The following is a 14,536-nucleotide window of genomic DNA, read 5'->3' on the forward strand; positions in this document are numbered from 1 at the left end:
TGTTTTTTCTTCTTTCTAGATTATAACAATATTGCTTAAAAGAAAAGAAAAAGAACATTTCAGCCGCGTTCTTACAGGGAGGCAAGACAGTATTTACTGATCGGCGAACAAATTAGGGGTTAGTTCCCTTGCTTCTCGCGACACTGTCACAGTTGTACACTACAGGCCAGGGGAACACTGGCTGATAAATTTGCTTCGGTGTTGTTGCTGTGGATCCGTTGAGGGTAAGTAGCGGTTTAATGATTTTGTTTTCTGGAAGCGCCGAGAATGCAATGTTTTTAACTCCTCAACTGACCCAAGTTGAGTCAGTTGGCGTGGCACCATACCGTACGTACGCACGCCCACACTCACGTATACTCTAGCGCACACACACACACACACACACAGCCTGGTCACACACACACACACACACACACACAGCCTGGTCACACACACACACACACACACACACACACACATACACACACTTACCACAATACACTGACACACACGGGCACACCGAATACACTCAGTGACACACACACAGCCTGCACACGCACGCACACACATACACACACACACACTTACACATATACACTGACATAAACACATATACACTGACACATACACACACACACACACACACACACATACCGACACACACACACACACACACACACTACACACACTCACACACACTGCCACACACACACCGGCACACATACACTGACTGACATACACATATACACCGAATGGGGGAATTAGGAAGGTTCCCTTTAGGATTAAAAATGTTATCACAAACAATAGCATTCTGGGCGCATATTCTAGACTCCAAACAAGATTCGTATATACATCAATTATATGACTCAATGTTGCTCCATCCGACAGAAACGCCATGGCTACAATTTGTTAGACAATCTCTTTGTAACTTAGGTTTTAGTCACGTTTGGCATAACCAATCTACATTAAATGTACACAAATTAAAGTTTGCCATTGACAAAAAACAACAAGAGGAATATATAAGATACTGGACAAAAGAAAAATCAGATACATATTCCAGACTTAAGTTTTATTCTATGATCAGTAAATCTTACGAAATGCAGTCATACTTAATACAAATTAAGAATAATAAACACAGAAAGATGTTAAGCAGATTAAGGACTAGCACACATTGTCTAAAAATTGAAAGTGGAAGACATCAGAATATCCCTAAAGAAAATCGTCTTTGTATTGAATGCAATGTCATAGAAGATGAAATACATTTTCTAGATAAATGCAATAAATATGTTAAATTAAGGGATGAATTTAAAGAAGATGCTTCACATATCAATATGAAATATGCTAACAAAAATCCAAGTAACTTATTTTTAGAAGACGAAGTTCAAGTTCGTCTTGGCAAATTTGTTACGGATTGTTTTAGCATTGTATAATGCATTATTATTATTTGTTGTTTGTTGTGTCAATAACTTTACTGGTTCATGACAATAAACATTATTCTATTCTATTCTATTCTATTCTATTCTATTCTACACTGACACATACACAAACGCACGCACATCATACACACGTGACACACACACACACACACACACACCGTCACACACACTCACACACACACACACACACACACACACACACACACACCGTCACACACACTCACACACTGACATTCACACACACACGTGTGCGCGTCCATCTATTTATCGGCCACTTTAAAAACAAATAGTACATTCAATGTTCAATTTTGATTACAAAAACCTCTATTACAGCACTGACTGGAGTTACAACAACAACAATAATAATAGAAGAATTGTCTGACGTAAAAAGAAAAAGACAGTTGTACGGGAATTATTCTGCACGTAATAAAAGATAAGTCCTACTAGTCTGTCTCTAATGAGACCGTGCTGACACACAAACTAAAACAACTTTTGCGGAAGTATATCTTTGAGTCTTTTTCTTTAATCGGATATCATTTGTCAGTTACTGATTTTTTTTTAAACTTCAAGTTTAAACTAGGTACATCTGAAGAATTCATGATAAAAAAAGAAAGAAAAAAGTGTGGTCATGACACCATGACTGTGTCCCGTCGACTAGAAGGGGAGAATGATCTATAAACAGTTTAAGCTTACAAAGGCACAATCCTTCTCGTGGAAACAGTTCGGCTCAGCTCAGCGTCTCAGATCTGACTGGCTTTCCCAAAGAATATCCCCCCATTTGGACACATACAAAAAATCGACAGCCATATTGCTTCCTGTGCAGACGAGTTAGATATTCCTAGATTCACACAATGACGCAATAGTGTCCGCGGAAAAATTATTTAATCAAAAAAGTGTTCACTCTGCATGGAGATCTAGAGCACCCAGGCTATTGATTGTTAGTGTGTGCTTAAGTGGAGGGGATGGTCTTATCCTATGTAAATGCCTGGCAAGATCTTTCTTTCTTTATGTGGTGAGTGAGAGAAATCTGTATTGACATTGTGTGACTGTGTCAATAGAATTATAATTTCTAGCGCCTGTATTTCGTCGTAGGCTGTTATCGTAGGTATGACGTAGGTATGACGTAGGTTTCAGGGTTTCGTCATTTCACAGACAGGGGTGTCAGCTTGTGTCTATCGGTTACGTCTGCGTGTTCGGTTTGAATGAAAACACACAGACTATGCATTTGTTTGAATATTCCTGAATGGGGAATGCTTAGTTTTGTTCTTAATAAGTTAAATCAGTTTAGATCGTATTGATAAAAAGAATGTTTGGGATAGCGTGTTTGTTTTAGCATAGCGTGCTTTACCACCGTGTATGTATAGCATAGCGTGTTTTACTACCGTGTATGTATACCATAGCGTGCTTTACCACCGTGTATGTATAGCATAGCGTGTTTTACTACCGTGCATGTATACCATAGCGTGTTTTACTACCGTGTTTTAGCGTAGTGTATGTTTTACTACAGCGTTTCTGATAGTGTGTATAGCATAGTGTATGTTTATCATAGCGTGTATGTTTTACTACAGTGTTTATGATAGCGTGTATGTGTTACTACCGTGTAGGTATAGCATAGCGTGTTTTACTACCGTGCATGTATACCATAGCGTGTTTTCCTACCGTGTATGTATAGCATAGCGTGTTTTACTACCGTGCATGTATACCATAGCGTGTTTTACTACCGTGTATGTATAGCATAGCGTGTTTTACTACCGTGTATGTATAGCATAGCGTGTATGTGTTAGTTCCGTGTGTGTTTAGTACTACCGTGTTAGTTCTAGGTAGTGTTTTACTACCGTGTTTAATAGCGTGTTTTAGAGCACACGTTACACCAGTGACTTTATAGTGTTGTGGCAACAGAACTTTTTCGAAGTAGAGATTTGCCTCACCCCACTTCTGACACCACATTTTGGAGTATGTGTTTCCACCTTTTTCAGACTAAGTGTTGAAAATGTTTATTGAAAAGTAGCATTAGTCTGACGAACCTATTTTTAACTTTTATTTTAAATGCTTGGTGATTGCGTGCGTGAGTGTTATGCAATAAAGAGGACAGAGAACATCATTCAATGTATTCAAACAACTTTTTATTGTTTGTGTATTCTCTCCCTCTCCGCTTTTTTTTGTAAAATGTTGCTATCACCCGCATGCGCTCCACCACATTTGGTGTTTAACGTCGTTCAAGGTTATATCGCGACGGGGAAAGGGGCCGGAGATGGGATCATAGATATCCTTGTCTGTATAGATCTATGATGGGATAGAGCCACTTGTCAATTGTTTCTTGTTCACAAAAGCACCAATCAAAAAATTGCTCCAGGGGCTTGCAACGTAGTACAATATATGACCTTACTGGGAGAATGCAAGTTTCCAGTACAAAGGACTTAACATTTCTTACATACTGCTTGACCAAAATCCCCACAAACATTGACTATACTCTATACAAGAAACACTTAACAAGGGTAAAAGGAGAAACAGAATCCGTTAGTCACCTCTTACGACATGCTGGGGAGCATCGGGTAAATTCTTCCCCCTAACCCGCGGGGGGTCTGGCAAGATCTGAGATTGTGAGTCGAGTTGTTTACACGGGAAGGGGTGGGCAACGTGTACCACATTGACACATCTTTGCCGTCTTTACCAATCATCATCATCAGTCTTCAAAGAATTAGTCATCGCCCTTGTCATTAACAAAAGTTACAGTGACGTTTATTCTTGTTAATCACACGTCTGTATTTTCAGCCCGGACAGCGAGACGAATGATACTGTCTTCTCCGGGTCCTCCTTTCCTCCGTTCAGCTGGCAGCGGAGGGGGACTGCAGTTGGCCACAGAAGTCACGTTTAAACATAGGCTACGTCTCCCAATTACCATAACTATCCCATACGATGACTGAGTTCTTGACAGTGTCGTCGTCGTTTACAAGAAGACAACGCCATCGTCATCATTGTCATCCAGTTATTACTATTGTCGCCATCAGCGTTGTAATCAGTGGTCCCAGGTGTTTTTGCCATGCTTGGCGGCCTCAATTAGCCATGACCGCTTGGATATTTCTCCAAATAATGAATGTTTGTCAGCTAACTTGCTTTCCTGCTTTCATCTCTATTACCAGTTACTACCGCTTCGTCTTTTTATATTTAGTCAAGTTTTGACTAAATATTTTAACATCGAGGGGGAATCGAAACGAGGGTCGTGGTGTATGTGCGTGTGTCTGTGTGTCTGTGTGTGTGTGTGTGTAGAGCGATTCAGACTAAACTACTGGACCGATCTTTATGAAATTTGACATGAGAGTTCCTGGGTATGAAATCCCCGAACGTTTTTTTCATTTTTTTGATAAATGTCTTTGATGACGTCATATCCGGCTTTTCGTGAAAGTTGAGGCGGCACTGTCACGCCCTCATTTTTCAACCAAATTGGTTGAAATTTTGGTCAAGTAATCTCCGACGAAGCCCGGATTTCGCTATTGCATTTCAGCTTGGTGGCTTAACAATTAATTAATGACTTTGGTCATTAAAAATCTGAAAATTGTAAAACAAAATAAAAATTTATAAAACGATCCAAATTTACGTTTATCTTATTCTCCATCATTTGCTGATTCCAAAAACATATAAATATGTTATATTCGGATTAAAAACAAGCTCTGAAAATTAAATATATAAAAATTATTATCAAATTTTTTTTTTCGAAATCAATTTAAAAACACTTTCATCTTATTCCTTGTCGGTTCCTGATTCCAAAAATATATAGATATGATATGTTTGGATTAAAAACACGCTCAGAAAGTTAAAACGAAGAGAGGTACAGAAAAGCGTGCTATCCTTCTCAGCGCAACGAATACCCCGCTCTTCTTGTCAATTCCACGGGCACTGCCTTTTCCACGGGCGGTGGAGTGACGATGCTACGAGTATACGGTCTTGCTGCGTTGCGTTGCGTTCAGTTTCATTCTGTGAGTTCGACAGCTACTTGACTAAATATTGTATTTTCGCCTTACGCGACTTGTTTTTCTCTCCAGATAACGCATGTTTGACACACATCATTCATTTTCTGAATTTCATTTTTTGAACTTTATTTTCATTGACATTTACGACAAAAACATCAACCAAGAAATGCTGTTACAATTGTTCTAAATGTTATTTTCATGAACATTCACACACACAAAAAAACCAACAACAATAACCAGTTGAAAATGTTATAGATCTTGAAACTTCATGCATTCTACTCTCTTTACGTGGTTTTTGAATAGCTGCTTTGTCATTTTCCAGTCTGCTGCTTGAAGGCTAAGAGAATTTTCTCTGCCACTTCGACCACCCCTACTCCGTTTTTGGCTTGAGCGAAGATCGTTGGTCCGTCCTGCCGCATTAGTTTTGCGTCTCGGGACATCACCTAGGCAAAGGAAGAAGAGGGTTCAGAATAACACATGGATCAGTATCACGGTTGAAAGGCCAAATCATAGTGGACAAAATGCTCTGGAAAGTGGTTTCAGCCATTCTAGAATCTGGGTTTGAGAGACTGAACAAACATACTTGTTTTTACATTTATTTAAGTTTTGACTAAATGTTTTAACGTAGAGGGGGGAATCGAGACGAGGGTGTGGTGTATGAATGTGTGTGTGTGTGTGTGTGTGTGTGTGTGTGTGTGTGTGTGTGTGTGTGTGTGTGTGTGTATAACGCGATTCTGAGAAACTACTGGACCGATCTTCATGAAACTTAACATGAGAGTTCCTGAGTATTATATCTCCAGACGTTTTTTTCTTAGTTTTTGGATAAATATCTTTGATGACGTCATATTCGGCTTTTTGTGAAAGTTGAAGCGGCACTGTCACGCTCTCATTTTTTCAACCAAATTGGTTTAAATTTTGGTCAAGTAATCTTCGACGAAGCCCGGACTCTGGTATTGCATTTCAGCTTGGAGGCTTAAAAGTTAATTAATGCGTTTGCTCATTAAAGTTGTCATTAAAATCGATTTTTCGCAAACAGATTTAAAATTGATTGCATCGTATTCTTCATTAAATTTTGAATCTAAAAATATAAAACATATGTCATGTTTACTCTTAAAATGTGATCACAATTAACGAAAATAGGTTAATTAGTACTTCGATGCAGTACGCTATTTCGCTATTCTTGCATGTCGGTTTCACTTCGTGTTGCACGGAAAAAATAAGCGACTTCCTTGCCCCGTGGATTGACGAAGCTGTTTTGTCTTGGTGAAAAAAAAATGCAGTGCGTTCAGTTTTATTCTGTGGGTTCGAAAGATTGACTATATGTTGTAATTTCGCCTTACGCGACTTGTTTCTTCATACTTTTCTTTTTGTTTTTGGTTTTGTGTAGTCTTGATGACTAAGGGACAGAGCATGTACGCAAACATGCGCGATACCGGATTCAAGGCCAATATATATATAGCCTTTTGAGTCGTCACGGATTGAGGTGTTTTTTTTTATCAATTAACTGTCGAGGACTAACTGTATGCTTTACAGCATGTTTTAGACGTTACACAAATAACCATTGCTTGCTTTGTATCTATTTCTTTTTCATTTTAATATATGCTTGGCGGCTTTAGGGCTTACATCGCAGTCTATTTATTCAGTACAGGTCTTTTTATAGTCCCAGATTCGTATTATTTTTTTTTACCTGGTATTTATTACGAGACACAGCTGTTTCTAGCTATCTCAGCTGCCGCTCCGTATTAATTGCATTGATTACGACCAGGGTAACATGTGCTAAACTGGCATCAGTTTCAGATTATATCGTGATATCTTTGAAACCTGTACACGACATCGTATGGGGTGAGATGCATCTATAGCTGCTATCGTTGTAGGCTATATACTTGAATATATAAAGGAGAGAGAGAGAGAGAGAGAGAGAGAGAGAGAGAGAGACAGAGACAGAGAGAGAGAGACACAGACACAGACACAGACAAAGAGACACAGAGAGAGAGAGAGAGAGAGAGAGAGAGAGAGACAGAGAGAGAGACAGAGAGAGAGAGAGACAGAGAGAGAGACAGAGAGACAGACACAGAGACAGACAGACAGACAGACAGACAAAGAGGAGCAGAGGAAGAGACAAACAAGGAGAGCAACAAAAGGTCTAGTCGGACAAATGGAGCAAATGGAAGAAACAAACAAAAACAAAGTATCATAATTATAGTAATTCTCGTGCATACACCCCAATCATCACATCATCTTCAACAGTTCTAGAAAGAAAGAACAACAAGTCGCGTAAGGCGAAAATACAACATTTAGTCAAGTAGCTGTCGAACTCACAGAATGAAACTGAACGCAATGCCATTTTTCAGCAAGACCGTATACTCGTAGCATCGTCAGTCCACCGCTCATGGCAAAGGCAGTGAAATTGACAAGAAGAGCGGGGTAGTAGTTGCGCTAAGAAGGATAGCACGCTTTTCTGTACCTCTCTTTGTTTTAACTTTCTGAGCGTGTTTTTAATCCAAACATATCATATCTATATGTTTTTGGAATCAGGAACCGACAAGGAATAAGATGAAAGTGTTTTTAAATTGATTTCGACAATTTTAATTTTGATAATAATTTTTATATATTTAATTTTCAGAGCTTGTTTTTAATCCAAATATAACATATTTATATGTTTTTGGAATCAGAAAATAATGGAGAATAAGATGAACGTAAATTTGGATCGTTTTATAAATTTTTATTTTTTTTTACAATTTTCAGATTTTTAATGACCAAAGTCATTAATTAATTTTTAAGCCACCAAGCTGAAATGCAATACCGAAGTCTGGGCTTCGTCGAAGATTACTTGACCAATATTTCAACCAATTTGGTTGAAAAATGAGGGCGTGACAGTGCCGCCTCAACTTTCACGAAAAGCCGGATATGACGTCATCAAAGACATTTATCAAAAAAATGAAAAAAACGTTCGGGGATTTCATACCCAGGAACTCTCATGTCAAATTTCATAAAGATCGGTCCAGTAGTTTAGTCTGAATCGCTCTACATACACACACACACACACACACACACACACACACACACACATGCACGCACGCACATACACCACGACCCTCGTCTCGATTCCCCCTCTACGTTAAAACATTTAGTCAAAACTTGACTAAATGTAAAAATTGAAGGTCAAGGTCAAGGTCATGCGGCACACACCTCAAGGTCAGCCCCGACGGCGGGGGCAAGGTCAGTCTTGTTGATGACGAGAAGGTCGCTCTGCGTGATCCCGGGGCCCCCTTTCCGCGGCACCTTGTCACCGCCCGCCACGTCGATGACATAGATGATGTAGTCGGCCAGCTCGCGGCTGAAATTAGCCGCCAAGTTATCGCCCCCTGATTCGATGAAGACAATCTGAGGCGTGAACTTGAGGGTCAGATCTTTGACCTCTTCCATGTTGAGGGAGAAATCCTGAAAGAGCAAAGTGCAAGCAAAGCCTGAAACACTGAAAGAGCGGGTTTGTGGGAAAGATTGCAAGTGGGACCAAATGCAAAATGTGATAGCGTGAAAGATTCGTCGTAATAAGAGATTTTTTTTGGATGAACCTCTGGCCCACAGCAATGCGTTGCCATGTGAGGGGGGGGGGGGGGGGGGGAGGGGGGTGAGAACGCATCCCAGTCTCAGCCCAATACCCAATAGTGAGAAGAGTATAAAATTAATGCAAAAAACCCAAAAAAACTGCACAGAATTGTGTATGTGGGTGAATTTAGAAAGGAGGATAAGGCTTAGCAAATAAACTGCTTACTTCCCGTATGGCTGCGTGAGGACATCCTCCGGTTTCTACTGCGCGCATGCGCTCTTCCGGTAGAGCCTCGTTCCGAACCAGAAATTCCCAGTCTTCTCTGAAATAAAAAGCACAAGGCACAGCACTTTAAGCTATATGCTCATGTATATCAAACAAACTTCGAAGGAATTAAAAGTGTTTTCTGATTTACATGTTAATAGCCACATTTCACAGCCAAACTCGATTGGCCAACTGATCCAAATCACACCAGAAGTTCATGTCTCTGTTGTTGTTGTTGGGCTGCTTTTGCTGTCGTCGTCGTTGTTGTTGTTGCTGTCATGTTGGTCAGTGTTGGGGGTGGTTTTGTCATGTGGATGATAGTTAGCGAGGCAGTGATAAGCAACAGTTACACAACTCATTGTCATGTGATGTAGATTATACAAGTTTGCGTATGGTAACTACGCAACTATAGTATTCGCAGTGGTGTCGACATGCAAACAATGAGGTTCACTCTGACTTTGACTAGTACTTTCTGCGATCGCGTTATTCAGTGTTTTCCGGTATTTAACAACAATCTGATAGCGCCGAAGCAGTGACATCGGCAATCCGCGGTCATACCTACGGCGTTGAATATTTCGCTTGACCGGTGATTTTGTTTTTGTTTTAGCTAACATAATGCATGTCAACGCTTGATTTGAATTACGGGCATGGCGCAGGGTGACCGGTTTCTCAGTGTTGAAAGCCAAGATTCATACTTGAAAAGAGACAGCGGTATTGTCAGTGAAAATGGACACCCTTGGGACACACCATTCTTTATTTCTTTATTTGGTGTTTAACGTCGTTTTCAACCACGAAGGTTATATCGCGACGGGGGAAGGGGGGGGGGAGATGGGATAGAGCCACTGGTCAATTGTTTCTTGTTCACAAACGCACTAATCAAAAATTTGCTCCAGGGGGCTTGCAACGTAGTACAATATAGTACCTCACTGGGAGAATGCAAGTTTCCAGTACAAAGGACTTAACATTTCTTACATACTGCTTGACTAAAATATTGACAAAAATTGACTATATTCTACACAAGAAACACTTAACAAGGGTAAAAGGAGAAACAGAATCCGTTAGTCACCTCTTACGACATGCTGGGGAGCATCGGGTAAATTCTTTATCGTCCCAACCAATATCTTTCTTTATTTGGTGTTTAAAGGCATATGTACGCGCTCCCGTGTTTACAAAGTGTAGTTTGCCCATAATCGATGTCAAACGCACCATAAGACCATGTAATGACGATATGTCGCCATGCGCGGACCATATACATGCATTACAGCTTGTTTTAGAGTCTCAAAAACTTTGGATGTAAACAAAGACGCGGAGTTATTTCCCTTGCGTCAACGCTACAGGTCTCTGTTGGCAAATCTATAAATAGGACGATCCAGATCAAAATGAAAATTAACATATCTCAACATTGAAGGGGTCCTAGACCACAATATTTTGCAGGGAACTTCATTTAGCATGTCTCCAGCTGTTGGTAAAGCAATTAGCGTGTATAGTCATCGAGTACATATGGCTTTAACGTCGTTTTCAACCACGAAGGTTATATCGCGACTGGGAAAGGGGGGAGATGGGATAGAGCCACTTGTCAATTGTTTCTTGTTCACAAAAGCACTAATCAAAAATTTGCTCCAGGGGCTTGCAACGTAGTACAATATAGTACCTCACTGGGAGAATGCAAGTTTCCAGTACTTAACATTTCTTACATACTGCTTGACTATGTTTGTTTGTTTGTTTATTTGTTGCTTAACGTCCAGCCGACTACGCAGAGCCATATCAGGACGAGGAAGGGGGGGATGAAGGGGGCCACTTGTCAAGCGATTCCTGTTTACAAATGCACTAACCCATTACTTGTGTCCCAGCAGGCTTTAGTAAAACTAAATTAATACCTACTGGAAGATTACCAGTTTCCAGTGTGTTAAAATAGGCTTAACCTATCTACTGCTGGACTTACATCAGAACACTAACAGATTAAACTATACATGAATCGCGAGACAAGCGGCAAGAGAAGAGATTTTTGGAAAAAATACAGGTGAATGAGCAAGAAGGCAGAAAAAAGAAAAGAATTCATGAAGAAAAAGAGAGCATGACAGGAAAGAGGAACCAAAAATCTACCTAACAGCAAACTAGAAAGCTCCTGCGGTTCCAAAAACAGGAGGGGCTTTTAATTTCATAACCGCAGTGCCCCACTGCGGGAACTGCTTGACTAAAATATTTACAAAAATTGACAATATTCTACACAAGAAACACTTAACAAGGGTAAAAGGAGAAACAGAATCCGTTAGTCACCTCTTACGACATGCTGGGGAGCATCGGGTAAATTCTTTATCGTCCCAACCAATATCTTTCTTTATTTGGTGTTTAACGTCGTTTTCAACCACGAAGGTTATATCGCGACTGGGAAAGGGGGGAGATGGGATAGAGCCACTTGTCAATTGTTTCTTGTTCACAAAAGCACTAATCAAAAATTTGCTCCAGGGGCTTGCAACGTAGTACAATATAGTACCTCACTGGGAGAATGCAAGTTTCCAGTACTTAACATTTCTTACATACTGCTTGACTAAAATATTTACAACAAGAAGAGCAAACGCTCGATCGAGTCACTTTCGCAGTTCTGAATATTATATGAGGCATCAGATGGACAGGAAGAAATTGCTATTCACAACACAATGAGTCACGTTCACATAAAATTTGAGCCCGGTCACTTTTATAGTTTCCGAGAAAAGCCCAACGTTAAGTTGTGTGTTGCCGAACAGAAAAGGCTAGTTATCTCCCTTGTTTTTCTGATAACGTTCGTAAAAGGCTACAGATGTAAATACTTTGATGTAAAGAATAATCCTACAAAGTTTCAATCACATCCGATGAACTTTGTCAAAGATATAAAATGTCTAATTTTTCCTTTGACGCTGACCTGTGACCTTGAAAAAGGTCAAAGGTCAACGAAACCATCGTTAAAGTGTAGAGGTCATTGGAGGTCACGACTAAACAAAATATGAGCCCGATCGCTTTGATAGTTTCCGAGAAAAGTCCAACGTTAAGGTGGTGTCTACGGCCGGCCGGCCGGACGGCCGGCCGGACGGCCGGCCGGACAGACTAACACTGACCGATTACATAGAGTCACTTTTTCTCAAGTGACTCAAAAATTGACAATATTCTATACAAGAAACACTTAACAAGGGTAAAAGGAGAAACAGAATCCGTTAGTCACCTCTTACGACATGCTGGGGAGCATCGGGTAAATTCTTTATCGTCCCAACCAATATGGGACTCCCCCTAACCCGCGGGGGGTGGGACCAGCCAAAAATGTGCCTAATGTTGCAGGTGGCCAGTCACGACAGGTATAATTATGGTCAATGATAGACAAAGTGACAACAGAAGGTACATGTATTCTTTATTAGGAGCTGTTTTATCGCCACAAGGGCATTACATCGCTGGTGCAATTAATGTACCTCGTTTAAAAAAAAGGCTGATGCATTCTTAGGTCAATCGCACAAGTATGTGTGCGGCTCATATAAACTAGATGAGTGTACTGACCTTGTAAAAATATCATTCGTGACGACACATACACCGTGGGAGTCACGCAGATGACGACACAACGCTAGCAGCAAAGCCGTTTTACCGGACCCCACCGGACCTCCTATGCCCACGGTGAACGCTCTCTGAAACATCATCATTTACCTATTCAGTCAGTTATTTAGGCATGAAACAAAATCTAAACAACAAAGTGACTGTGGTGAGATGAACAAAATTAAAAAACAAAAGAATTCTTTTGTTTAATGTTCCGTTAAAAAAAAAAGTTCCGTTAAAAAAAGGACAAAAGAATTTCATAAGCAAAAATTCGTACTGTATTGGGCTGTCCTTGTATCGGGGAGTACAGAATTCTGGTGGTTTTTTTTAACCTTAAACAAAAGTTTTAAAAAATATTCTACATAAATAAAAACCAAACACCCATACAAAAATGCTCCACTCCAAGATGTTAATTCAAAACCAACCATATTCCGCGTAAACTATAAGGCAACAACTCCCAACAAAATCTTCACTTTTATTCCCATTTTGAAATTCCGTAACAACAGTTTTCCAGAACTATAACACGATCATATGAGTTCTTTGTTTGCATATCTGTCCCGAGCTTTGCGTCCTTCTTTATTTGGTGTTTAACGTCGTTTTCAACCGTTCAAGGTTATATCGCGACGGGGAAAGGGGGGAGATGGGATGGATAGAGCCACTTGTTAATTGTTTCTTGTTCACAAAAGCACTAATCAAAAAATTGCTCCAGGGGCTTGCAACGTAGTACAATATATGACCTTACTGGGAGAATGCAAGTTTCCAGTACAAAGGACTTAACATTTCTTACATACTGCTTGACTAAAAATCTTTACAAACATTGACTATATTCTATACAAGAAACACTTAACAAGGGTAAAAGGAGAAACAGAATAAGTTAGTCGCCTCTTACGACATGCTGGGGAGCATCGGGTAAATTCTTCCCCCTGGGGGGTGCTTTGCGTCCCCCCGCATAGCATATTAACTATACCTGTTCCAGGATAGGCCAATCGGTCCTAAGAGAACGTTAAAACTAATTAGTCAGTCAATCATCATCAAATAATTAAAACCAGTTAGTTAGTTAGTTAGTTGTTGCTTTTTGGGTCCAGCGGACCATACGGGCCAAATCAGGACCCCAATCAAAACCAGTGATGTCCACGTACATGACTTCTTCTTCTTCTTCTTGGCGTTCGCAGAGGTTACACAATCAGTCCAGCACTGGTGATAAATGTTGTCGTTTTCTCCAACTCCTGTCGACTGCCGTATAGTTTGGTCTGCAAGGGAGTTGGTGACGGCCACACTTCTTTTCGTTCCTCATCTAGTAAGGGACATCGCTGTAAGATGTGTTCCGCTGTTTGGTCCTCTTGACCGCAGGCACAGGTTGGTGATGGCGCCAGCTTGAACTTTCGGTTCATGTGAGCATTGAGCCTGTTGTGGCCAGTACGCAGCCTGATGAGGTTGACTTGCTGCTCTCTGGACATTGTGTGGTAGTCATCTCTGTTTGTCCTTGGCCTCATCAATGCCTTGATGATTGTCTTCTGCTCACTAAAGCTGACACTGTTTTCAGGTTGGTCTTCCACGGCTCCTTCTTTTGCCAGCTCATCTGCCCTTTCATTTCCTGGTATCCCACAGTGTGCTGGTATCCACTGGAGGACAACTCTTCTGGTTTGTCTGACCATCTGTAATGCTTTGGCCAGCTGTGGGAGTTTGTCGTTCTCTAGGGCCTGAAGGACTGAAAGGGCGTCCGAGAGGAAGACAACTTGGTAGCAAGGGTCTGCGGAGTCCTGAACGAAGGAGGCGGCCTGCAT

The sequence above is a fragment of the Littorina saxatilis genome, linkage group LG10, assembly GCF_037325665.1.
Source record: "Littorina saxatilis isolate snail1 linkage group LG10, US_GU_Lsax_2.0, whole genome shotgun sequence".
NCBI classification, from domain to species: domain Eukaryota; kingdom Metazoa; phylum Mollusca; class Gastropoda; order Littorinimorpha; family Littorinidae; genus Littorina; species Littorina saxatilis.